This window comes from Pelmatolapia mariae, unplaced genomic scaffold, assembly GCF_036321145.2.
Source record: "Pelmatolapia mariae isolate MD_Pm_ZW unplaced genomic scaffold, Pm_UMD_F_2 NODE_ptg000621l+_length_52679_cov_1, whole genome shotgun sequence".
Taxonomy (NCBI): Eukaryota; Metazoa; Chordata; class Actinopteri; order Cichliformes; family Cichlidae; genus Pelmatolapia; species Pelmatolapia mariae.
The window spans coordinates 13833-40256 of record NW_027052304.1 but is presented as its reverse complement, the minus strand read 5'-3'; the positions used below and the strand labels follow the sequence as shown (position 1 = coordinate 40256).

The window sequence follows — 26424 nt, the reverse complement described above, 5'->3', positions numbered from 1 at the left end:
CGAAAAGCTACCCTATTTATGATTCCATGTAACTTCTCAATTTGTTTGGGATTATGTGCAACTTTTCAGTTGCATTTTTCAAAAAACAATGAAAAGGAAACACAAATTGCTCCAGTGAAGTGTGCTAGTGTTAGCAATCCCTATTTTCCTGAAATTCCATTATGCAAATGATAAAATTTCAAATGCAATTTAAAAATGAATCATGTGAGTTGCTTGTACATTGGCATTTTCCCAGGTGAATGAAAGGATTGTGTCAGGAATTAGGTCCCGACTGTCATTTGTGGCCAGCTGTACCCAGCTTTTTGTAGTCATTGGGAGGAGTGCTGAAGAGTGATCCAACCAGTGACTCTATTGTTCTGCTCAGGGACGTTAACGCCCACATGGTCAACAGACCATGGGAGGGGTGGGTATGCCACCCTTTTCCAGCTGAGAAGCATGGCTTCACCCCCAAAAGGACCTGGTTGCAGCAGATGGTTGCCACTTCCAGGTCCTGTTTCTGCCAGAGGTTTCTCCATGTTAGAAAAGTTGTTTTCTTTCTTTTCCAGCATCCCCCAGTGCTTTCTCATAAAGGATAATCTGATCGTTGAGCTTTTCTTTACCTTTCTTTACCTTACAGTATAAACCACCTGGAAAAATTGTTCAACTGAATATAGGTAAAACCCATAGGAAGGAAGATTAAAAAAACAAAAACAAAAAAACGACTTTTTCAACATTTATCATGTAGACAGCATTTTATGTTGTTTTAATACAGCAATTTGATGATGCATTATATAGACTATAGAAATATATCGCTTCATTTACAATCATCCAGGTAAGAAAAGCCCAGAAAGTTGATTCTGTTCATCTGGACGCAGGCATTCGCTGACTCAAGACTTGGGGAATGTCTAGGTCAGAATCAACTTTCTGCAGGTACCCCACATTTAATTACTCTGCAATTAAATATAAGGTACTTTATTTGGAAATTATGGATATCTTACAGGAAAGGAGACAGACGTTATACTGTAAGTACTACATAAGTAATTTTAAGTACACCTGTTAGAAGATTATTCTCTCACACACACAAGTAATCTAATTTCAAGTAACCTCTGGGCCAAGTGTCAAAAACTCAATCATAAAGTGTTATTCCAGTTACACGTTATCTCATTTGATTATATTTCCATTGTTGAGAAAGATTTAGCATTTTAATTTTACCTTTCTTAGTTTAACATGAACAAATGATACTTGCTGTTCCAATAGAATCATATCTTTCATATGAATGATGCTGCGTTAGATATTACTTTTAAAAAAATACTGTTCACCAATTTCTGGACATACAGCGGCTTATCAAACAGTGTTAGTTTTTGAAAACAAGATGGTGATTGCTGTTTAAGTCTGATGGTGTGTGTCCTGATTTTAAATGAAACCGCAGAGAACTCTGCTCTAGTATGCAAATGTTCATACTTTTAACATTTTCAATGATTTTTACCTAATCTAGTAATAAGATTAATTGGGCGAAACTGCACTGGGTCAAAGTCAAAGTGCAGAAGGAGGGCATTACGTGGATAAAAATGCTCCAGAGTTGTATGGTAAGCGCAGATATGAGATCAGGCAGGGGGACATACAGGACTCGGCTTTGGCTATTAGCCTCACTGGCCTTTTTGTCCTTAATTTTTCTCACTGATGGATCACCCATGTAAGTAGAGTTCAAGATACAAACTCTAAGTTTACAATAGTTTGTGATTTGAAAATGTTTGTCTGTTAAATAACAGCATGAATTTATTGGGGGTTTTTATGTTACTGGTGCTATTAAATATTTTCTGTAATGTTTATATATACAGCACAATATCAAATGTAGGCTCTGCACCCCTCAGACATGTCAGAGTGTTATATCATACACTATATCTTTGATGAGAAAATGAAATTTAAATTTGGTAGTGATGAAATATTGTATTATTTAATTCATTTTAATATGCTGCTTCAGTTCCAGTCTATTTTTAAAGCTCAAATAAAAGCTGTCTTTGACTGGGAACTCTGTCCCTACTGTTTTGCTGATTTACTGGTTTTCCAATTGAACCTATACGAGCAAAGATTTTCAATAATTGCATTTCATCTGTTACTTCCATAATGATTAGTCTTTTAGCAGTTTCTGTTGTATAAATTAACACTCTGTTGCAAGTAACTAGACTTTTTATTACGTTTTAGATGTTTTTTATTTTTCCTCTCCCAACCATAATAAACAATAATAACAGTGATGAAATATTATATTGACTTAGTACTTAGTACCTTAGTCAAGATAATCAATGGATCACTTATTATGTGTAAAGTCCAGTTCGAAGCAGAAGAGAGTCAAACATATTGTTTAAACCAGAACTTCCCGTCAGCTTTTGGGAAAAAACAAATAAAAGTAAATCTTTGTATTTGTCAGTGGTAAACAACAGTGTGTTTGCCTGTTCTTAGAAGCAATGTTTAATTTTTTCCTCTCTGTCTCACCACTGCTTCATAGGAAGGTGATGTCTGCCCCCAACTTGTTGGGGGTAGGAACAGCACAAAACATATTTGTGGAGTGTCAAGACTGCACTGATGAAAGCGATTTAATGGTTGAAATTAGTGTAATGAGCTATCCAACCAAATCCAAAAGGATGATATCAACATCTGTGAACCTCACCAGTGCAAATAAATTTCAGGCCTTTGGACAAATTAAGGTAATGTAGAAATATGGAAATCTATGTTACTGTTAACTGGTTTCATTGGTAGGTAAGTCTTGTTTGGATTTGTCAGCCCTCAGTTTTTGCATAATAATAAGCAAAGTGATACAGAACAAGAGTTTAAGTTAAAGTTTAGCATACGTACACCATTAAGTTAGACACCTTACATTTTTTAAATGTTTCTTGTGTTATAAGATTTGTTATAAATTTGTTTTGAATTAATCAAACTGACTTTTTCATATTAGTCTACATTCAATAATCATTGATAAAACAAAAAAAAATTGTATTAAAAAAAACAAAGCCAGTGGTGAAGAAAAAATCAAAGCAAGTTTATATAACCATTAGCAAATCTTCCATTGTCCAGGAGCAGTTGGCTCTATAATTGAAAGTAACATGTATAAAACTACACGTACTTTTTATAGTGTTTTAGCCAGACAGATTAGAAAGGAAAGTTGATCAGGGAGGTAAACATGGACCCAGTGATCACACAAAGAGGTTTAGAAAGTCCTCTGCAAAAATGGGAGAATGTGCCCAATGGAAAACCCTTTCAGTTTTCAGGAAGAAGCTTTCAGAGAAGAAAAGTTTTCCAGATACATTTTCAGGTCACAGCACACAAGAACAAAGATGTAAGGACTCAAAAACAGAATTATTTGAGCAAAACATCAAGACCTATGATCGATTAACACCAGGCAATGATTATCATGTGGCCAGTACCATCCAGACAGTGAAGCATGATGGTATTTGCAATTTGTTTTGGTGGAGATCTGAAACAGTAAGGGAAGGATAAACACTGCCAAATGCAGATACTTGAAGAAAACCTTATTCAAAGTACATGCCACCTGAGATTGGTCTGATGATAACCATACAGCCAAAGAAATACTGGAATGGATTTAGAACATGTCTCTGACTGTTACTGAGTGGTCCAGCTAAAGCCTCCATTTAAAGCACATACAATTCAATTCAATTCAATTCAATTCAATTCAATTCAATTTTATTTATATAGCGCCAAATCACAACAAAAGTCGCCTCAAGGCGCTTTATATTGTACAGTAGATAGCACAATAATAAATATAGAGAAAAACCCAACAATCATATGACCCCTTATGAGCAAGCACTTTGGCGACAGTGGGAAGGAAAAACTCCCTTTTAACTGGAAGAAACCTCCGGCAGAACCAGGCTCAGGGAGGGGCGGCCATCTGCTGCGACCGGTTGGGGTGAGAGAAAGAAAACAGGATGAAAGACATGCTGTGAAGAGAGACAGAGATTAATAACAGATATGATTCAATGCAGAGAGGTCTATTAACACATAGTGAGTGAGAAAGGTGACTGGAAAGGAAAAACTCAATGCATCATGGGAATCCCCAGCAGCCTACGTCTATTGCAGCATAACTAAGGGAGGATTCAGGGTCACCTGGTCCAGCCCTAACTATATGCTTTAGCAAAAAGGAAAGTTTTAAGCCTAATCTTGAAAGTAGAGATAGTGTCTGTCTCCCGAATCCAAACTGGAAGCTGGTTCCAGTTTGGATTCGGGAAGGAGCCTGAAAACAGCACTTTACAGACAAATCTTCTTATCCAGGCTTCCAAAGACTTGAAGCATTAAGAGCCGGAATACTTTCAAAAATGACATATCAAATTGTTACAAATTAGCAAAGACAATAAACACAAACACTTTTTTAATATTTTCATTATTAGTTTATAGGTCGTTGGGAAAATTGAAAAATTACATTTGCAAAACTATTAAGTGTACAAAAAGTAGAAGTGTCCAAATAGTTTCTGAAGTGGCACTGCACTACCACTAAAACTTAATTATCTCATGTACCCTGCATTGTACTGTTTCTTCACACTGGTCCAAGATCCCCACTGAAGGCTTCAGTAGGGATCCACAAAGGAAGCAGTATGTTTACCTGCAAGCTCAGTTCCCTGATGTGAAACTGGAGAAAATTGTCCTAGTGTCCTTCCACTCTGGATACATCTTCATCCAGACTGACAAGACTCTCTACACACCCAACAGCAAAGGTAAGTTCAATACACAATGATAAAATGCTACTGTATTTTTAGACATTCTGAATTTAAAGAGGAATTTCATAATAGAAAGAAATTCGTTTAGTCTGAGCTCTCTATGTTGGATTTTCTTGTTATTGTTTTGTTCAAACAGTAATTTATGATGAAAGAAAGAGGTCATTGTTCAGCTTCTCCTTTATACCTTGAAAAAGGAAAATCCTAAATCCTGCTCTGCATGCTTGACCCTAGATACAGAAACAAGAAAAGTATATAAAGAGGTCTCAGTGGAGCTCATTAGAGAAGGTCTGTTGAAAGTAGCAGAAGTCTTTCTTCAATACAAAACATGTGGGATTTTCTAAGTATTATCTTAGAAATGTATCATATATCTAGTTTTCAAACCAGACCAGTCTGTATTTATACTATTAAAAAATTAAGGAGAGCACTCTCCCTGAGACGTAACAGATGGTTACATGATGGTTTTAATTTAACTGTTCTGAAAAACACTGTAGCATGTTGGGAAATGTGGCATATTACAATGCTACATAACATGGCCCAAGATGCATTGTCACATATGAGGCACACAACAACACAAATCTCTATCCTAATGAGGACATAAACAAAATCTTTCTTTCATTCTTAAGTATTAACACAAAGCCTACAGCAAAGTTTAAAATCAGACCAAAGTGCATCATACAATCATTCTAGTGTAGGAAAAAATGTCATATCGTGTCTCTGAAACTTTGTGTTTCATTTTGAGTTTAAGGAAATTGTGTTTTAAAATATATGTATATGTTATGTTGATATAGCTGTTGTTCCTGCCAATGCTGCGCTGTTGCTTTGACTTATAGTTCTAGTGGTGAAAAAAAGATGTTCCGCTGGAAGTGAAGTTAAATGCAGGGTTACATTTCCTTTGGAAGCACAGCATTACTCTGTTTAAATGCAGAATGAAAGAGCCCACCTTTATGTTTTACTTAGAGTTACAGCTAAACCTGAAAATCTGGCGCCTCCCTGTGGCTCCCACCGCAAACTACAATGTGTACAATCAACCCCCTCTGTAGTGTTGGGGATTTCTAAAAACATTTTTTTTTGCTTTATTGTAATATCAAATTACTTGCTCTACTTGTTACTAGTGCTGTGTAATACTGCAGATTTTGTTAGTGGTCTGATAAAATAAATACAGGGTCTGTATTGCCAATACTGATAACCAATACTTTTAATATATATAAGGCAATTTATGTAAGGAAGAGCAGTGTGTCATTTTGTATGAGATGAATCATCGTCAGTTTACAAATTCTTAACACATTTTAATGACCACTAAATCACTGTGATTTTTAACACACACACACATACACACACACACACACACACACACACACACACACACACACACACACACACACACACACACACACACAAACCACACTTTTCAACTTGTCATGTTTTTTCGTTTGTTTTTTTGGAGACCTCTATTGTAACTGCGCCTGTCTCTAAAGGACTTTTTAGGTCAACTTCAGGTGCGGAAATGTGCTATAGGCTATAAATAAAAGAAATTGAAGAGTCAGCACACAAAGGTTCAGACATTTTTTCATAGTGCATATTTGAGGCATATTTTTTCATTTTCAAAAAAATATTTAATCTAACACAATTCAGTGAGCTACATATAGAACTTAGAAGACAGAAACAAAGTACTAATCTTATCATGCTAGTATCAATCCAATGCCAATACCAGTGATATTCAGTTCATATTCGAAATGATCTGCCCACCTTTACTTGTTACTTTACTTTACAATACTCCATAACATGGTCCATAACATGTCACATAGGCACACACCGACACAAAGCTCTATTCTAATGAGGACATAAACATACATTTCTTTGTTACTTTGTAACACATTAAATACACTACTGTTACAAGCAGCTGAAAAAGCCAAACAGTCAGAGAGCTAAATGAATAACCTTTCTCTCAGTTCATTACAGGTTGTTTGCACTGACCCCTAACATGGAACCAGTGGAGCGGGACAATTTCCACCATAAGTGATACTTCTGTTGCCATTCAGTTTGTGGTATTGCTTTCTTTTTAATCTTTTATTTAATAATGAATGTGATATTGTTGAACTTTTTTTTTTTTTAGATGAAGGCAAGTTGTCATTGTTTTATAGAGGGTAAACCACTACCATCAGTCTGCACCAAGCAGTAAACTAACTGGCAGGCAGACTAGAATTTGACTATATAGATTCATTTGGAATGGGTATTAAAATGTGTTATTTGATTGAATTTTGAGGTCATTTGGTTGCAGAATTCATAGTCATATTACATGTTCTGTTGCTTTTCATATCTAGGTAGTATGAAGGCAGTATGACTGAGATGTATAAAGGCTTGGGCTTATGGAGTCTTAATAGACTCTTAATATAACTTAATATGCCATGAAAACATTAAGTGTATAGAGTAAATAATACAACAACAGTATGACAGAAGAGATAGTAAGTATCGATGAAGGAGCTAGATTTTTTTTGTAAATCGAAGTATAAAACTAGTTTTTTTGGTTTTTATTTTGTTTTCTTTTTTAGAACCCTGAAGGCATCATTTTCCCACTCGATACAGTTTCTGTGAAATCAGGAGTCCACTCTGGACATTTTCAACTTAATGAAATTGTCAGGTATATATTTTTTAATTCCATGCTTTTGTTGTTTTGTTTTTGTTGTTTTGGAGGGGTGGGGGGTTGGGTTTCTTGTATGTTACTTTTACATGTATGGAATAACTGAGACATAGTGATAAGTAACATGAGTTTTAACATGCATATATTAAGTACTTATTAGAATGCTAATATTTGCAAGTTACGGATGTTAAGCACTTGTACCATCGTCTCTGTGTTTATTATAACAGAATTTATTATTGAGAACGTGTGGGGTTTTGCAGGCAGCTGATCCATTTACATTTCCTAGATACTTGATGTGAGAAAGGGGTATTCTGCATCAAAGAAGTGGTCAGAGCAGTTAGAAAGTAGTTTCACATTGTATGTGAATGATTTTATAAAGAATTAACTAAACATTACAGGTTAATTTTATTGACAGTATGCCATGCATTTAACCCCCTTAAGACATTTTTGTCTTACGTTTTCATCACAAAAAGGTGTTAGTAACTGCCAGTAAGATGTGCCCTATTTTGCTGAAAAAGGCGTGCATAGGATTTTATCAAAGCTTGTTGTGATGTCACTAAAGCAGACATTAAAGTAGACATTAAAAGATAAACAAAGGAAACTTTCAGCAAATACAGTAAATGTGGAATCTGCTTAACACACAAAACCTGGCAAACACACTTACAGTTATTCATAAACAGTGTTGGGACTAACGCGTTATTAAGTAACGCGTTACAGTAACTACGTTATTATTGTGGTAACAAGCACGGTAACTAGTTATTATGCCAAAACCAGGAACGCGTTACTCGTTACTGGGATTTAGATAGGCTCGTTACTCGTTACTTCGTGTGGTGGCTATCGCGGAGCTTCCACAGATTCAATAACATTAGCAAGTGGTGGAAGCCAGCAGGTGGATGAAGGAAAAGGGAGGCAAGAGGAGAGACCCGAAGCGGCCGCCGGTCCGCGTGTCAGGTGAACTGAACTTCAGGTAAGAAGTTATGACCTGTAGTCTATCGGAGTCAGATATAAACCAAGTTTATGTGCAGTTTATTTTCGTTGTGCTGACATTTTCGTACTGCGTGCTAGCTAGCATGACGGAGTTTCTATACAGCTGGGTGGGTGCTATGTTACTGATGTTGAACTTTATTTTGTTCATACGGTTAATTATTAGAGTTGCCAACCGTCCCCTAAAAAACAGAATCGTCTCGTATTCAGAGAAAATATTACGCGTTTCGTATTGAGGTGAAAAGGAACACAGTTTGTCCCGGACTTCAGCTACAATGAAAAAGATACAAAGCTGGAGCTGCACAGCTGCCTCTTCTTCTCTCATTCTCTCCCGTTTCTACTTCAATCACGAAACTGATCAATGATCAGCTGATCGGCTTTTCTCTCTTGTTTATTTATCGCCCACTTTGCGCCAGAAAGAAGAAACCAGCGGATGTTGTGCTAAACAACAGCAGCACGTTTAAGCTTGATCAGCTGTTGTTAGAATTTATTTAATATTAATTTCTAGTATCAGCTGATGTTTGCTGGAGCCACAGCTGTAAAAGCTGCTGGTCATGATGGTTTGTATATCTGGTGAGAGGGAAACATGAAGATGAAACCAGGAGATGTCCTTACTGAATCATCAGAGCTGAACAGGTGATGGAGAAACAGGTTTACCTTTTAGGTGACATGAATGAGTTGAAGGGAAGTTATGAACTGTTTCTGAGAGACAAATAACACCAGGATCCTTTTCTACGTAGCTGACAGCTGGTAACTGTGCAGGGGCGGGTCTAGCAAAGTGTTGCCAGGGGGCCAGGTAGGGCATTAACAGGGAAAGGGGGAGACAAGGAAATACTTTTCTTTATTATTCTCATTTAAAATGTCTCGCTTTTAAAAAAAATAATTATCTGAGTCTTACAACAAACGATTGATAGATTGATACATATATACCATCAGAACAGTGTACATCACTGTCACAACAGTGTTTATTTTCATTCAAAGGCTTTATGATTTTTCCTATAATGGTGGGCCGGTCTCTAGTCAAAATGCCCGGGCCGATTTTTTGTCCCAGTCCAGCTCTGTATGCAGCTCATCTGCAGTCTGGTGTTACCTACATCTTCCTATTCAGAAGGCAGAATTTCCAAGTTCTGAGTACAATCAAAAGCACCACGACTGCAGTTTTTGTGTTGGATGTAAAAAGCAGGCTAGAATCATGGCGGCGGTCAACGACGGTCCAGGCGTGGGATTTCTCTCGTGGAAATGTGCACATTATTTTTTCCTTTCTGTTGGTAGGTGGCACAGTGCACTGTGGCAAGTAAGCAAGATAGAAGACTGGCAATCTTGCTGGGTATCCAGTTACGGAAGCAACACATTAACAAGAGAATTCTGAGTAAAACCAAAGTTACTTTCCCTAGTAACTAGTTACTTTGAAAGTAACGAGTAACTTGAAGTAACTGAGTTACTTTTTTAGAGAAGTAACTAGTAATGTAACTAAGTTACTAATTTAAAGTAACTTACCCAACACTGTTCATAAACATCAGCATTTCAACATATGCATATTAGCATTTATGTTACTCATCTAAAAGCATCACCATCTCTCAGTTAAAAACAAAAATATGCCAAACTACACATACATCATTCTGGATATTTAAGCACTATGAGTGTATTCAATTGGGGATTCGGCTATGCACATTTTAATTGGATGGGGCTTTAGGGAATTGAGAAAACCAAACAGCAACAGAATTAGCCACTGAAACATGCCATCATCCTGGAAGACATCCTTCACATGTCAGTCTGACTCTGTGTACATGTGTTTGTCTTTTGAAAGCACTGGTCTGTGGAAAGTGATGGCGAGTTTCCAGAGTAAACCACAGTTGAGCTATTCTGCAGAATTTGAGGTCAAGGACTATGGTGAGCTATCTCAGGGGCATTTTCATCATAGACTGCATTTAAAAGATGGATTAAGGTATTATGCCACCACCCTCTGATTTGCAAAGCCCTGTTTCTGAAGTCTCTATCTAAGCATTTTTGGCTGTCACCATATTAGTAGCACACTCTTGCTTCTTCACTAATATGGAGCATAATTTGCAATGTAAAGATCACATTGTCATAAAATAGCTGTGTGCCAAGCAGGATTTGGGACCCAAGAAGGCAGGAACCAAATTCAAAATGACCTTTAATGCTTTACTTTAAACAGAATGCAAAAGTCCAACACAGTAGTAGGGTTGGAGCAAAGAAACTAAAAATGTGGAAACAGAGCTGGAAGACATGAGGAAGGACACAACAAAGGACAATGGGAGATGATGATGGGAGAGGAAACCAGTGGGAACACAAGTGAGGTTAACTAAAATTAAAGAACATTAAGTTGACACAACTAAACAGTGGTACAAAAAATACAGAAATACAGAGACTAGACTGAAGGACCAAAACACATAAATGAAACTAGGACAGAATGGATCAGAAAAGGGAATTAACTCACCTAACAACAACTAGGAACTAGAAATTGAAAAAAAAATTAGAAGCACAAGAAAATAATACAATACCCACCGAAACATAAACAAACAAACAATACAGAATTTTTTTTCTTACTTGCTACAAAGAATGCAGGTTTAAGGCTTCTCCCCATTTTCTGGACTCACTTTTCAGGCCGAGAAGTTAAATCCACTTTATATATAACCTGTACAAATATTCTTTTACTATCTTTTTACTTTATCTTCACCATACAGTAAAATGTCATTTCAGTGCTGCCCAATTTCGAGGTGAAGCTGACGCATGAAAATCCTTTCTTCTATGTGGACAGTGATGAGCTCACCATCAACATCAAAGCTACGTATGTAAAATGTTTTTTAGATTTTAGATTGTTGTTTTTTTTATGTTTTTTGATGCTTTTATTTTAATCATACCCATTGGTTGGCCTCTTTAGCTTATTAATTACTTTCTTGTGGCTTTAGCTATCTGTTTGGTGAAGAGGTGGATGGGTCAGCTTTTGGGGTATTTGGAGTTTTGCATCAGGACCAAAAGACAAATTTTCAGGCCTCGCTTCAGAAAGTGTCGGTACATGCTCACACATTTGTTCATCACTGTTGTGTGCCATCACTTCATCTTTATTATTGTGTCTTTCTGTCACTCACATTTTTCTTTCACACACATGCAAACACAACAACAAATGTTTTCTGTTTTGGCCTGAGCTGCAACATTTGCATCCAGATGAAATAAAGCACTAACATTATGTGTGTTATGTGTTGTAGATTGAGAATGGTGTAGGAACAGTCACGCTGAAGAAAGAGCACATCAAACAGACCTTTGAAAACATCTCCAGCCTCGTGGGAGCTCCATATTTGCAGCTGTCAATGTGCTGACAGACAGCGGTAAGAAATGGAGAAAGAGAGCATGTGAGTGTAATTAAAAATATCAAAGGTGATTGTTAATTATAGTAGAACACCTATAGCTAACACAAGCATTAACGGGTGTGTAAATAGCTGTGTTACTGAAATACTCTCAGTAAGATGAAATACACCCACCAGCCAATTTGTTGGGTACAACTGTTGGACTGCTTGTTAATGCCAGTCCCTAATCAGCCAACAACATGCCAGTTACTCAATATTGGTCTGTAGACATGATCAAGATGACCTTCTGAAATTCAAACCAAGCATCAAAATGAGAGAGATGGATGTTTTGAGTGACAGACTGGTCTGAGGATTGCATAAACTGCTGATCGTCTGATATTTTCACACATAACCAAGAAATAGCAAATATCCCGTGAGCAGTAATTCTCTGTGCAAAAAGCTACACAGGAAACTATATAACTGTGTAACTGTGTTTGGAGTTCTGGTGTTCTCTGGCAATTATCTCAGAATAATGCACGTGAGCCATCTCAAGGTCTTTTTGAAGGGCTCTGGCAGTGTTTCTCTCTGCACAGAGGAGCAGATATCAGCCTGACTGTTCAGTTAATGCCGTTCCTAGTCCTGTCCAGCTCTCGTTGTGTCTTCTTTTCCACCTCATTTCTTGGTATATCCTCTGTAATATTAAGACTATGTTGGGAGACACAGCAAACCTTCTTGTGGAGAGATGAATGAATGTGACATCCTGGAGAATATAAACTACCTGTGCAACCTGAATACATTTCAGTAACAGTCTAATGCTATCAGTAGTGACAAGCACACTAGCAAAAAGCATCCATCTGTGTCTGTGTCTATAGTCTGGTATTCTCTTTTGGGCAGTGTCTTCTTGTTGCCCTTCCAGTGCTTCTGTTGTTGCTTTCATTTGGATCAAAAAAGATAAGATTGATATACAATGATTTATGCTTCCTAACTTGATAGACTTATATGCCTGAAGTTTAACTGGCTTTGTCTTATGTTCCCTTAACATTTTTGACCTGTATATCTAAAACAAATCCTACATGTAAATTTAAAAAAAGTTACAAACTATTAATTATATTAATTAATTACATTGTTAGATTATTAAAGTGCCCTGTTCAGCCAAATTAACTCTTGATGTTATTATCTTTATATATTTAAACACGGTTTTGGTAAATATTTAATAATGCCTGTACAATCAGTTCTCAGTTCTCCACTCTCACTCTCTCTCACACACACACACACACACACACACACACACATAGAAAAAACACAGAACAGGTAGAGAGACAACCATGTGGAAAACACAACAGAGGACAGATGGAGACTTGTCCTGTGTATGAAATTTCACTTCCATTTTATTGGGATTAATTGGGATCATATCATTCCTGGCGCAATATTAAATGTAATCCTTATATTGTATTTATATGTACAATAAACAAAATTAATATACTGATGTTTGTGCTATTAATATACTGAGAGCCAACAACTTAAAATGCATCTAAGTTGCTTTTGAAATACTGCACCAAAAGCGTGTACATTTAACTTTCTATATTATCATTTCCCTGAAGTCTTTGCTTGTCTGTTGTTATTGTGTTTTAAAGTGCTAATAGTCATTTTTAATTCATATATTTAATGTAATTGTTTGTACAGGAAGTGAAATGGCAGAGGCAGAGCTGACAGGTATTCAGATTGTTACATCACCTTACACCATCCACTTCAAGAAAACGTCCAGATATTTCAAACCAGGAATGTCCTTCGATGTTGCGGTAATGTGAATTACCTTTATTTGCATGTTTGTAAAAATAAAACTATGGTCAGGTGATCTGAGATACATAAATGGTCACTTTAGAAATGACCACTGGATGGCATTGTCACAGTCTGGCAGAGGCAGACTGTATGGATTGATGAAAAGGACCCATAACGCAGACTCCAAGGAACAGGGAAGAAAACTTGAATATTAACAAAAAGCGAGCCATTTCATGAGGCAGGTAAAAAAAAAAAAAAAAAGGTACAAACAAAGGGCAAGGCAAACTGAAGCAAAACTAACATTACGCTAAACTGGGTGAACTAAAAATAAACATGAAAAAACCCTCAACATGAATCTTGGCCTGGATGCAACAATACCTGAAACATGGAAACGTGACGTGAACAACAGACGACCTGACAAAGAATGAACAGAAACACAGAGACTAAATACACACAAGGGTGATTAGGGGAAGTGGAAACACATGGGGAAACAGCTGACACTTACGAAACAAAGGAAGCAAAGCTGACTACACTGACGTAGGACATGGACCTTCAAAATAAAAGAGGAAACATGAGACGCAGACATTACAATACAAACTTGACAACATAAGACATCCAGCATGAAACACATAAAGGGCAAAGGGAGACTAAAACACAGGGGTAAGACACAAGGGGAATCTAATAAACAAATGAACTTAGATAACCTAATGAACTTAAACATAAACCATAAACATCAAAAATAAACTAAAACTCAAAACGCTGGGTCAAAAGACCCAGGATCGTGACAGAGCCCCCCCCCCCTTCAAGGGTGGATTCCAGACACCCTAAACCATGAAAAAAGAAAGAACAACAAGAAAATAAACATGAAACAAAATCGTAAAATCGCCACTACCAGGATCGTGACAGGCATTGTGAAAAATGTGAATTTGCTTTGACAGCGTTGACGGAGAAGTATAAAGATGGTCAAAAGGAGTAGATAAAATGATAAAAATCATTGTTGTTTTGTTTTGTTTTGCAGATTGAGGTTTTGAATCCTGATGGCTCTCCTGCACAAGGTGTTGCAGTGATGATTGACCCAGGTGATGTCCAAGGCTTTACCGCAGCTAATGGCATGGCGAGGCTTACTATCAATACAGTCAATAATCCTCAACCAATGAAAATCATAGTAAGTCATAAATCCTAATAGAAGTATTTGGTTTTACTGGATTGTCAGTTGTTAGATAAGCTTATCTGATATACAGGAATCTTCAAATCCAGGAATCTTCAAATCCCCAGTGGGAGAAACCGAAATATATTTTTAAAGATACTGTTAGGCTAATTGTCTCATAATCATCTTCTGTATATATTTAGTTGTTACTGAATACTGGCTTTGATATAATTAAATTCAACTTTTGCACATAAAGCAATGTTGTACTGTACATGGGTCACCTCTATATGCAGCTGAATGAAAGTGTGAGCGAAGTCAAATACTTTAGTTTATATTAGCTTACATGTGCTTTATTGTAGGCAAAGACCAACGATGTTAAAATTTTCACCTGAAAGGCAAGCGTCAGCCACCATGACTGCTCTCCCATATGCCTCTCAGAGCAACAGTTACATTCACATAGGTATGTACTGAAATAACATTAGAGAGGTAGTGACATCCAAAAAAAAACAAATTTCTTAAGTCAGAATTTTTTTTAATGTTTTTATAGGGGTGGAATACAGCTGAAGTAAAAAAACGGGCAAAACATGAAGATCAACATTCACCTCAGCAGGCAGCAAAATGTTCAAAATGACATAACGTACTTGGTAAGATACGTATTTACTTACACAACAAACGTACGTACTAGAGTGTACATACATAAGAGACAAGTGTTGATGTTCAGTCCTTTTCTCTAGATACTTAGCAGAGGTCAGCTCGTGAAATATGGCCGTTACAGAACAAGTGGTCAAGTAATGATATCCTTAATCATCACTGTTTACCAAAGACTTGCTGCCATCTTTCCGCATCATCGCCTATTATCATCCAAATGATAACGAAGTTGTATCAGACTCTGTCTGGGTGGATGTAGAAGACTCCTGCATGGGTTCGGTGAGATGCATAATAATGATGTAGCAATTTAAGTGGACAATTACACACCTGCGCACCACAGTTAAAGTTATTTAGTATTTTTCCAACTTACAGTCTGGCTGTTTTAACGAATACAAATCTACTTTTCCTGCCCTCTCCAGCTGGAAGCTTCAATCAGAAGGAAGTTCTGAATTCTATGAGCCTCGCAAAATATTTAAGCTGAAAATCACAGGTGATCCAGAAGCCACAGTTGGACTGTTGCAGTTGACAAAGGTGTATACGTCCTAAACAGTAAGCACCGTCTAACCCAGAAAAAGGTAATTTATTTTTTATTTATTCCCCTTTCAAAATAACGGAGGAGTTTAAGGCTCACACTTTAATGGCAGTGGACTAAAGATACAAGTTGTTGCATTTTTTGCTCAAGAACATTTTAATATATAAAGGTATGGAGGAAGACTAAACCAAAAACTATAAAAATAACTGCCAGCCACTCATAGCAGAACCTTAAACTTAAACTATCTGCTTATCTGTGTGTATAACTTCCATACTGTAGATTTGGGACACTGTGGAGAACTATGATACAGGGTGCACACCAGGTGGAGGGAAGGATAGCATGAGTGTATTTTATGATGCTGGGCTGCTGTTTAAGTCAAATACAGCTTCTGGAACTCCTTACAGACAAGGTGACCTCTTTTTTACTCTCACACTTGTATTCCTTATTTCTTCTAAAATCAAAATAGTAAAGCCTAGTCTGTGTTTCATTTCCAGAGCTGAAATGTCTGACCCCCAACAGAAGAAAAAGGGCCGTTGATATGATGAATGTCACAACTGCCTTATGTAAGATCAAGAAACAACTTACATTATCTTCTGTCATACAGTTCAGGTTTTACAAATAACTCCTTGTGTTGTTAACGTTTGTAAGCTTGACTTTTCCATGCTATATGATTGTGGAAGTATAAAAGTTAGTTAAGAGTCTCTTTTCTTAACAGAGTATTCATTTATTATATATGAAAAATCCAGTCTGTCTCATCTACAACTAGCTGCTCAATTTTTATACCCCCCCCCCCCTCCCCCCCCCCGCCTGAGACTTTCCAGTTTACTGTTGTTGTACCAAATTTAACTTTTTTGACAGTTTTTTAAAGTAATTTTGAGATAAAGAAAAAAAATGACCATTAACACAATGTGACAATCAAAGTCAAATTTAATTTAATTAAGAAACTTTTTTTAATTTCTAATTATTAGTATTTTATTCCTCTGTGTAAAAAAAATTAGGGTAAGAAGGAGTCTCGCCTTTTGTCTTTCTGTTAAATGCTATATTCTCCACAGTGAATCAATATAAAGACAAACTGGAACGTGACTGTTGCTTAGATGGAATCCGGGAAACCCCGACTTCATCTAACTGTGAGAAGCGCAGTGAGTTTATCGCTGATACAGCCTGTTTTGAGGCTTTCCTGCACTGCTGCAAGGAAATGGAAAAAAGAGAGCTGAAAAGAAGGAGGATGGCCTCAAACTGGCTCGCAGTAAGAAACACGAACAATGGATGGAAGGTGGTTATAAATGGTTATACTGGTCACTATAAAGAAATAAAAATGTGAACATTTTAAAACTTCAGGTGAGGATGATGACAGCAGTTTCATGGACAGCAATGAAATTGTTTCACGCACCAATTTCCCTGAAAGTTGGCTGTGGTCTGATATCAAATTGCCTGCTTGCCCTGAGGAGAGTGCTAACTGGGTTAGTGAGCTGAAATATAGAATTGAAATATAGTAATACTTTCCCCTCTCACAGTGTTGATATTTTTATTTCCAGTGAAACAGAATCAGTTTTGAGAAATATTCCTTTGCAAGACTCGATCACAACCTGGCAGCTCACTGGTATTAGTCTGTCAAAAACTCACGGTGAGGTGAACTGATATAATTTGTCTCTAGATCAAGGAGCCAACCTATAGCTCATCAACTGGTCTTTCTTTTGCTGTGTTTGTGTCTTTCTCCCTTTTTTGGAAGGTATCTGTGTGGGTGATCCACTAGAGATAACTGTCCGTAAATATTTCTTTGTTGATCTGAAGCTACCTGACTCTGCTGTTCGTGGTGAGCAGCTAGAAATTAAGGCAGTCATCCACAACTATAGTCCCAATCTTTACACAGTAAGCCTGGTTCATTCAAGCACCATCATAATGTTCCATCCAGTGAACAATTCCCAACAATTTATTATTATTATTATTATTATTATTATTATTATTCAAATTAACTGTTCATCAGTGAAACTTAATCAAAGACTGTAGTGATGTATTTATATTCTGTAGACTATGACAAAAAGTGTTTGAAATCCTTGAATGAACTTATTTTCAAGGTGCGCGTTGATCTGACTGAGGCGGAACATGTGTGCAGTGCAGCTTCTAAACGTGGGCGATATCGTCAGGAGATGAAAGTCGGGGCCAAAAGTATACGGTCTGTACCGTTCACCATCATTCCTACAAAAGAGGGACAACACCGCATTGAGATCAAAGCAGCTGTCAAAGAGTCAGAAATTAGTGATGGAATTGTGAAGATGCTACGAGTAGTGGTGAGAAAGAAAGACATATTCTACCAACTCACATAGCTCCCTACCTTTAAGAGACACATGAAGCCTTTGAATGCAGCCAGATATGCAGGGTACAATTAAATAAATAAGAAATCGAGCACAGCATTGTACAGGCAGACACCAAAGTCAAGCTCAGCCCGCATTCCAGTTGAGCTATCACCTATGATCATTCTAAGGGTCAAATATAGGGTGTCCCTTTTAGTCCCTGAAGTCTGCCAAACCTTCTGTTAATCTAAACATGCTTTGGAACCTACCTCCATCCTCCTTCTCATCCTGTATCTGATGCGACAATCCACATGTTTTACACTCAACTCTTCCTCAGCATACAGTAGTTTTCTGGGAGGTTTAAGGTTTCATTTTTTGTTTGCTTGTTTGAGTTTATATTACTTTGTTAAACTGCCAAAACTCAGTATCCACCCTTTTTGCCATGGCTTTTCGAGTCAGGTTGGCACACTCGCTGCTCTTCCCATACCATCCTTACTCAGTGTGTGCTTGTAAATGTGGAAAATATAAATTACTGCTGACTTAAAGTTGTTCTTTTGATTAGTGGATCTGCCTGAACTAAACTGAGATACTTCTATAATCAAATCCACCTAGGATAAATTAATTCTCATCTAAATTTGTTGTACAGCAAGTTAAAAAGTTATGCCTGCTTGTTTTTTCAGCTGAAGGCATATTGATCAAATCTTCTCATACTCTAACTTTGACCCTAAACAAAGAGGTACAGGTGAGTATCAATGTTAAGTAGCTCCAGTTAATGTTAAGTAGCTCCAGTTAAAGAAAACGTAGTAACTTATTCATTTGCTTATAGCCTGATAATGAACAGCTATCATCTCCAGTTATTATTTGTAAGTATTAATTAAACTTTTTCAACTTTTTAGATGGCAGACAAGTGGAAATCCTCAATAGCAAGATTCCTGTGATAGATTTTGTTCCAAACTCACCTACCAGCACACAAATCTCGCTAACAGGTAAGATGTGTAACACATCAGAGTCCCTGCAGTGTTACCTCGGTATTACTGCAGAGATAAGAGGCAGTGGTGCCAACAGGACTAAATTTCATTCACATTGCGGTTCCAGTGTCTTGTCAGATTCCTCACAGCAATAGTTTCTGCAGACTTTCAGCATAGGTCTTCTCTGCTTGAGAAAAGCACTAGCAATATTCAACAAGCAATGACATATCGTCAGTGATGATCACACTAATGATCAGCCTTCAAATGCTTACATCATATCTGACGAGCCTGCAAAAAAAAAAAACCCAAACATTTCATGCATATTAATCAATTAAAATCAATCATATTACCAAAACTATATGTAGTTTGCATATGGGATTATTTCTTTGGTAAGAGCTATGTGTTCCACCTTCTTCTGAGTGGCAAATGATGAGACTGGTTGTGTATTAATTTCAGGGAAACAACAGAGAAACGTACTCAAGAACACAATTAGTGGGGAGTCAATGGGTGGTCTGATCTATCAGCCTTCAGGATGTGGAGAGGAGAACATGATTCACATGACCCTACAGTTATCGCAATCACATATTTAGACAGAGCCGATCTCTGGGAGATTGTGAACATTGACCAGCGTCATCAGGCCCCTCCAGCACATCACAACTGTTCAGTTAAGACAAACTGTTAGCATAGGTATGAGAGATTTCTTTTTTAAGGCCATGTGTAAAAACCAAAGGTCACACTTGGCAGTAACCAGCAATACAAAACCTCCTAATTTAAAAATACTATTCAAATTGGTTTTTCAGTAACTTTTAGTACAGAGTTTAAACAATAATGAATAACTTGAGTTTGCTTTCTTTGGTTTGTTTAGGATACCACAACCAACTTGAATACAGTAAAAAAGATGGATCTTTTGCTAGGACTCAGGATGACCCCAGCAGCACCTGGTGAGGCCTACGGTCATGGGTTTTTAATATGTAAATGTTTGCATATTTTCTCACTCGGATTATGACTATGTGTTGATTTTACATATACACCTTCTTTCTTCTACTAGGTTGACAGCATATGTTGTCAAGGTGTTTGCCCTGGCCAACAATCTGATAGCAGTGCAAAGTGAAGTGATCTGTAACGCTGTCAGGTTTCTGATCGTGAACACACAGCAACCTAACGGCATGTTTATGGAAGTTGGAAGTGTGTCCCACAAAGAGATTCTTGTGCGTGCACTGATTTCATTAACTTTAACTCTTCATTTTAACAAAGGCCTGTATAAAACACAAACCTGCAGAATAGTATACCTGAATGTCATTTTGGATGAATCGGCAAACTTTTATTATTAAATATATTAAGAAGTAGTATATCAGTAGTTTTGACATGCTTGTGTGTATTTGCATGTACAGGGTGATGTGCTTGACACAGACTCAGATTCCTCCTTTACAGCATTCTGCGTCATTTCTATGCAAGAGTCACGCACAATATGTGCTCCCACTATTCATGTGAGTGCCTTTTTGTTCCTTATCTCTCTTTTTTTTAAACTTTTATCCACAGAATTGTGGAACCCAGTAGTCAAATATAAAAAATAAAGGATAGTGTGTTTAGTGATCTATCGAAAGACTGGCAGCCTGTACATTTTGCTCCCAGTCTCTCACCAAATATTGCAGATGTTTAAAAATCTGTGCAGCTGCAACTTAAATCTTACCTGTCAATGCGATCTTGCATTTCTTCTACCTTTCTTGCCTTCATTGTTTCTTTCTATCCAGAATCTGCAAGCGAGCATAGATAAAGCAGTGGGCTACCTGGAGAGGCGTCTGCCAAGCTTAGTCAACCCTTATGCTGTTGCCATAACATCATACGCCATGGCCAATGAAAACAAACTAAACCAAGAGATCTTCTTTAAGTTTTCTTCCCCAGGTGCTGTAACACAACAATCCAGAATGTAAAGATAGTAGTGTTAAAGTGGAATAACAAATAGCTTATGCAAAAATATATCAACAACCACATCACAAAAACTTAGGTTAAACTGATTCACTCTCATGTCTAACATTCACTGTACATGTTAGCTTATTAGAGATTTTAGTAAAGCATCAGTGTGGTTGTGTAGTTACCTGCAAGAAAGAAAAGCTCAAAAATGCAGTAAATATATGTGCACTATTTAACATTCCAGGAATTGTTCTGTAGTTCAGTGCATATCCTAGCTTTCTATAAACACAATATACAGTGGCCTAAAAATGTATTTTGACATTATGTTACATAACTGGATAAGAGTGTGAAAGAAAATGATTTTTGTAGTACACATCTGTCAACTGGAAAGCACATTTGTCAATCAGAAAGTTCCACACAAATAAGTTTGTTAGTTTTGAAGTTGTATACAACTCAAAATCAGTACAAATAGATGCGTATTCTGATACCCAATAATGACTTTACTAAAGATCAGAGATGGAACGTTTTTGTTTTATTGCTTTCTGTCGGTTAACTTGTGGAGCTGCTTGACAACATTTGGGTGTGGACCCAACCAGTCTCTGTGACAGTTAACTGATTAACTGATTTTTGTTCTCCATGACATTTTTTTTAATCTATTTTTTAGCGGCCACAGTAAGTGAAGAAGTTTGGTTTGGATCATTTATGTAGTGTAGGAGGTTTTACTAAATGAGTGACTCGAACATTTTGGATCAACATCCTGCTGAATGAATGTGTAACCTTTTTTGGGGGTATATTTCTTTAAGCGTGATTCTAAAACATATGACATGAGAGTTTGTGATTCCATCCTTATATGCAAGTTCACCTGCCACATTGTAAGAAAAACAATGTTAGACACTGATGTTTCCACCTCTGTGTTTTTCCCTCCCTCCCTCCCTCCATCCATCTTCTTCTGCTTATCCAGTGCGCATTTATTCCTAGCAATCTTCTTTGGGTTCCTTCTCTTTCCATAGGACCAACAATTATCTACTGAGTTGTATCTGGTAACTATTACTGAAGCAGCAACAAGCATTGCATTTCTGCATTTCACTCCTCCTTTTTTCTTTAATCCTCCACCCAACCAGCACCTATCAAATAGCAGCTTTCTTTTTGAAAAAATGGAATGCATTTTTCTTGTGTATGAACTTGTGTTTATATTTATATAACCTTACCCACCTATTATCAAGTTAATTATAAAAATCATTCAAATTAAAGATTAGACAGAGCACCACATTACTTGATGCGAAACTGTCTCTGTGTTTTGCTCAGATTCATCCTATTGGCCTTCACCTGCAGGACGAGTTTTCACAGTGGAGGCCACGGCTTACGCTCTATTGGCTCTTGTTAGGGCCAAAGTAAGTATCTTTGTCACAGAGCAGTACATGGAGCTAAAGTTTACATGTAATAGAAGATTGAGCTGCCAGGAGGAGGAAATGAGGAAGACCACAGAGAAGATTAATAGATGTAGTGTAGGAGGATATGCAGAGGTCTGTGGAAATCATGCTTATTATATAACAGCTTTGATAAGATTTTCTATATTTAACTAAAATAAGACAAATACACTGTATTTCAACCCTTTCCTTCCATTAAAGGCCTTTGATGAAGCAAGACCTATTGTCCGATGGTTCAACAAACAGATCAGAGAGAATGGAGGCTATGGGTCAGCTCAGGTAAAGAAGACATCTTAATATCCTCATGTACTGATCCTCTGATGAAGTTAATCTTGCTCTGGCCACAAATTATTGATCACTGATCATTTTTTTCCCCAGGCCACGATGACAGTGTACCAGGCAATAGCAGAGTACTGGACCAGTGAAAAAGAGCCAGAGTACGATCTGAATGTGGACATCTTGTTGCCGGGGAGGTCAAAGCCTGACAAATACAACTTTAACTGGGAAAACCACTTTGCTACAAGAACATCTAAAGTGCGAAAGTGTTTTTTTTTCATATAAGTATATACACAGCATCTCAACAATCATCGCTGTTTCTTCTGCTTTCTATGTGTTGATTTCTGCATCCCTGACAGATCAACGTCATAAACCAAGACGTGAAAGTGTCAGCCACAGGACCAGGAGAAGCAACACTGACGGTAAGTAAAATGCAATGTCTTTGTTTGTTTATTTGTTTCCTTGTGTTTGAATTTGCTGTAAGCTCCTGTTGTCTGTATCACAGATAACGTCGCTGTATTATGAACTGCCGAAAGAAAAAGAAAACAACTGTCAGAAATTTAACCTGTCAGTGCAGCTCCTTCCAGGTAATTTGCTGCCCTCTGTCAGTTTATCCATCTTAAGATAACTGTACACATTTTTTGACTATCTATGTGAGGTAATTTTCTTACTTTGATTTGATTTTTTCCGAGCTTTTTAAAAATAAATACTGTAAATCAGATTTAAAGTCTTCCATTGCTTTGCCTTTGCAGAGTCGCTGGGTGATGATGAAAATATCTACAACCTGAAAATTAAGGTTTTGTAAGTAGACAAAAAATAAATAGATGTATATTTCATTGAACTTTTCAAATTATTTTGATTTCTGTTAAAGGTTTTAACAATATTATATATTATTCCCACCAACAAATGAACAACCTTGAGCTCACACTTGGAAAAATTGTAAAATTAAGTCACCAGGCAGAAAAACACCTGTAGCAACCGCGCACGGGGCGATCTGCACTAACTCGCTAACGGAGATTTGCCCCGTTAATGCGGTTATGCCGTTAACGTCATTTTAACAAGATTAGCGCTGACAGCACTAAAAATTTTATTTAAAACATTTCTCTCACAGCTGGTGTTTAGAGCTATACAGATTTGTAACTTTTGTGTCTTTTACTGCTGATAAAGAAATTGTTCTTGGCTTTTCCTTCTTTGATTACTTATTCTCCCTGTTCTGTTTACAGTTATAAGAACAAGGAGCGTAATGCAACCACACCAGTCTTGGATATTGGCCTGCTAACTGGCTTCACTGTTAGCACAAAAGATCTGGATTTAGTAAGAAAAATAAACACAAATGGGCTCAAATTGTTCAGAATTCAGTATTTCTAATTAACTAGGCATCTTTAAATTTTGAACCGTGGATGTGTGTGTTTCATTGTAGCAAGCCAAAGGGTATGCCCGCACTATTTCAAAATACAGGCTGAACACTGAGTCAGAGAGAAGCTTGCTCACCATCTACCTGAACAAAGTAAGCTATCAGTGTCCCCCCTCTCTCTACTTTTTCTCTTTTGACCTGTGCTCGCATCATTTTTTAATTCCTTTTCATAACTTCTCTCCTCTAGGTTCCTTACACAGAGCTGGAGATTGCCTTTAGGGTCCATCAGAAACTGAAAGTGGGCATCTTACAACCAGCTTCTGTATATGTCTACGAATTCAGCGACCAGCTACAAAGTGATCGTGAGTTTGGCATCTTTGAATCATTTTTTGAGCGTTGAGATTTCATTTCATGTGGTTGGGTGCAATATTAAATTTTTAAATGTACTACAATGGTGCAAAAACATCTTTATTTGTCAATGCAGAAACAAAATGTGTGAGATTCTATCATCCAGAGAGGAAAGCTGGAGAGCTGCTGCGCCTCTGTAGAAATGATGAATGCATATGTGCTGAAGGTAAGCAAGAGATGACGCTACATACATTTTTTAACCTCTGAAATTCTTAATTAAACATTTTTGGTATACAAAGGTTAGAACAGGTAGATTGTACACAATACTTGGAACTTTTTTTTTTTTTTACCATATCAGTACTTTAGACACTCCGTGACAAATACACCTGTGTGATTCAATCGCATCAATGTGGCCAAAATCTTTGAGGAATGTTTCCAGCAACTTGTTGAATATGTTTTGTGACAAGTTGTGGAGGCAACCTGATACTAGCAAGATGTAATGACGCGACTGCTGGGTGTATATTGTAGTTGCTAGTTAGTTTTTGGTAATGTATTTGACCCATGAGATGTATGATTCTATTGTTTAATAGGAGCTCATCTGTCAGTCAAATGCAGATAACATGAACACAGCTCTAACATATTTAAAATGTGACTTAGATCCATGCAGCCATCACCAGTCCACAAAATTCCACATAATCTCATTTAGTTCCTTTATCGCTTTGTGCCTGTTGTATATTTCCAGAGAATTGTAGTATGCAGAAGAAGGGAAAAATCAACAATGATGAACGCAAAGATAAGATTTGTGAGACTACAGTGAGGAGCAAAATAGATTTTGGTAAGTTTGTTTTTAATAAATATGGAATAAATACTCTAAGGAACAGAGTAGGTGAGCTAACAGTCTACAAACTGCCTGTCCTCAGCATACAAAGTGAGCGTGGAACAGTTTAAAGATGGTTTGTCCACAGACATTTACACAGTGCAGGTGCTGGAAGTCATCAAAGAAGGTAGGTTGATTCTATTTAAACCTGTGACAGAACCAAAAATGTTTGCGATTTGTATTGTTTCCCTATCTGATCCCCTATGGTGATACCAAATATCTTCTTTGTCTGGATTTAAGACATTTTCAGCCATCATTCTTTTCAAATATTTGGCTGAGAATTTCTCAGAATTAAAATGCCACCTAATCTTTCATAGCTGAGCTTCTTCTTATTATGTGAATTTTAAAAGAATCACAATTAAGTATGATTTAGATTCATTTTCTGGGCTCTAACCAATAATTCTTCCCAAACTGCCTACTTATGTGTTTGTTTGTTTGTTTTCAGGTAGTTTGCAATCTTTCACAATCAGAAGTGATGATTAGAGCTACAAAGAATACAAAGAAAATGTAAAAATTTCCTTTATGTGTTATTTGCATTTGTTCTTCTATGTATTGATTACAGGAAGTTATGATGTGGGTGCTCAGGGTAGACAGCGCACGTTCCTAGGTTATCCACACTGTAGAATGGCTTTAGATCTGGGAGTGGGCAAAACCTTCCTTATGATGGGAACATCTGGAGATATTTTCAAAGATGAAAAGAGTCAATCGTAAGTTGTTGTTTTTTCTTCTTGTGATATTGGGAGTATTTAAAGATTTGTAAGATTTTTTTCTGTTTTTCACTTTCAAATTAGGTATCAGTATGTCCTTGGTGAGAGAACCTGGATTGAGTACTGGCCTACAGTAACAGAATGTACAACTGAGGAACATAATTCTACCTGTTTAGCCATTGACGAGATGGTCAATGAATACATGATCCGAGGATGTCGAAATTAGTGAAACTGAAGAGAATAAAAATAATCTAAAAATGTTTTTTAAAGGTTGAGTAAGACACTTCTTTAAAAAAGGCAAACAAAAACCTGACTTAGCAACACCAAGAATTAGGCTAGCTTTCCAAAGGAGAAAATAAAGAAAAAATCATAAACTGTATATTAAAGATAGACTTCCAGGTCTGAAGTGAGGCCAGTGAGTCTTCCACCACATCCCAAATGTCCCCTGTTGGACTGAGACAGAGAGACAGGAAGATGAAGACAGGCAAGAATAGAACTGGTCGACTGTAAGGAGATAATAGGTTAATTT

General features: G+C 37.1%; 1 pseudogene; it reads left to right on the top strand.

Annotated features, from left to right (window-relative positions):
* Positions 1 to 1577: 1577 nt before the first annotated feature.
* Positions 1578 to 26121, top strand: LOC134623396 (complement C3-like; annotated as a pseudogene).
* The last annotated feature ends 303 nt before the right edge of the window (positions 26122 to 26424 follow it).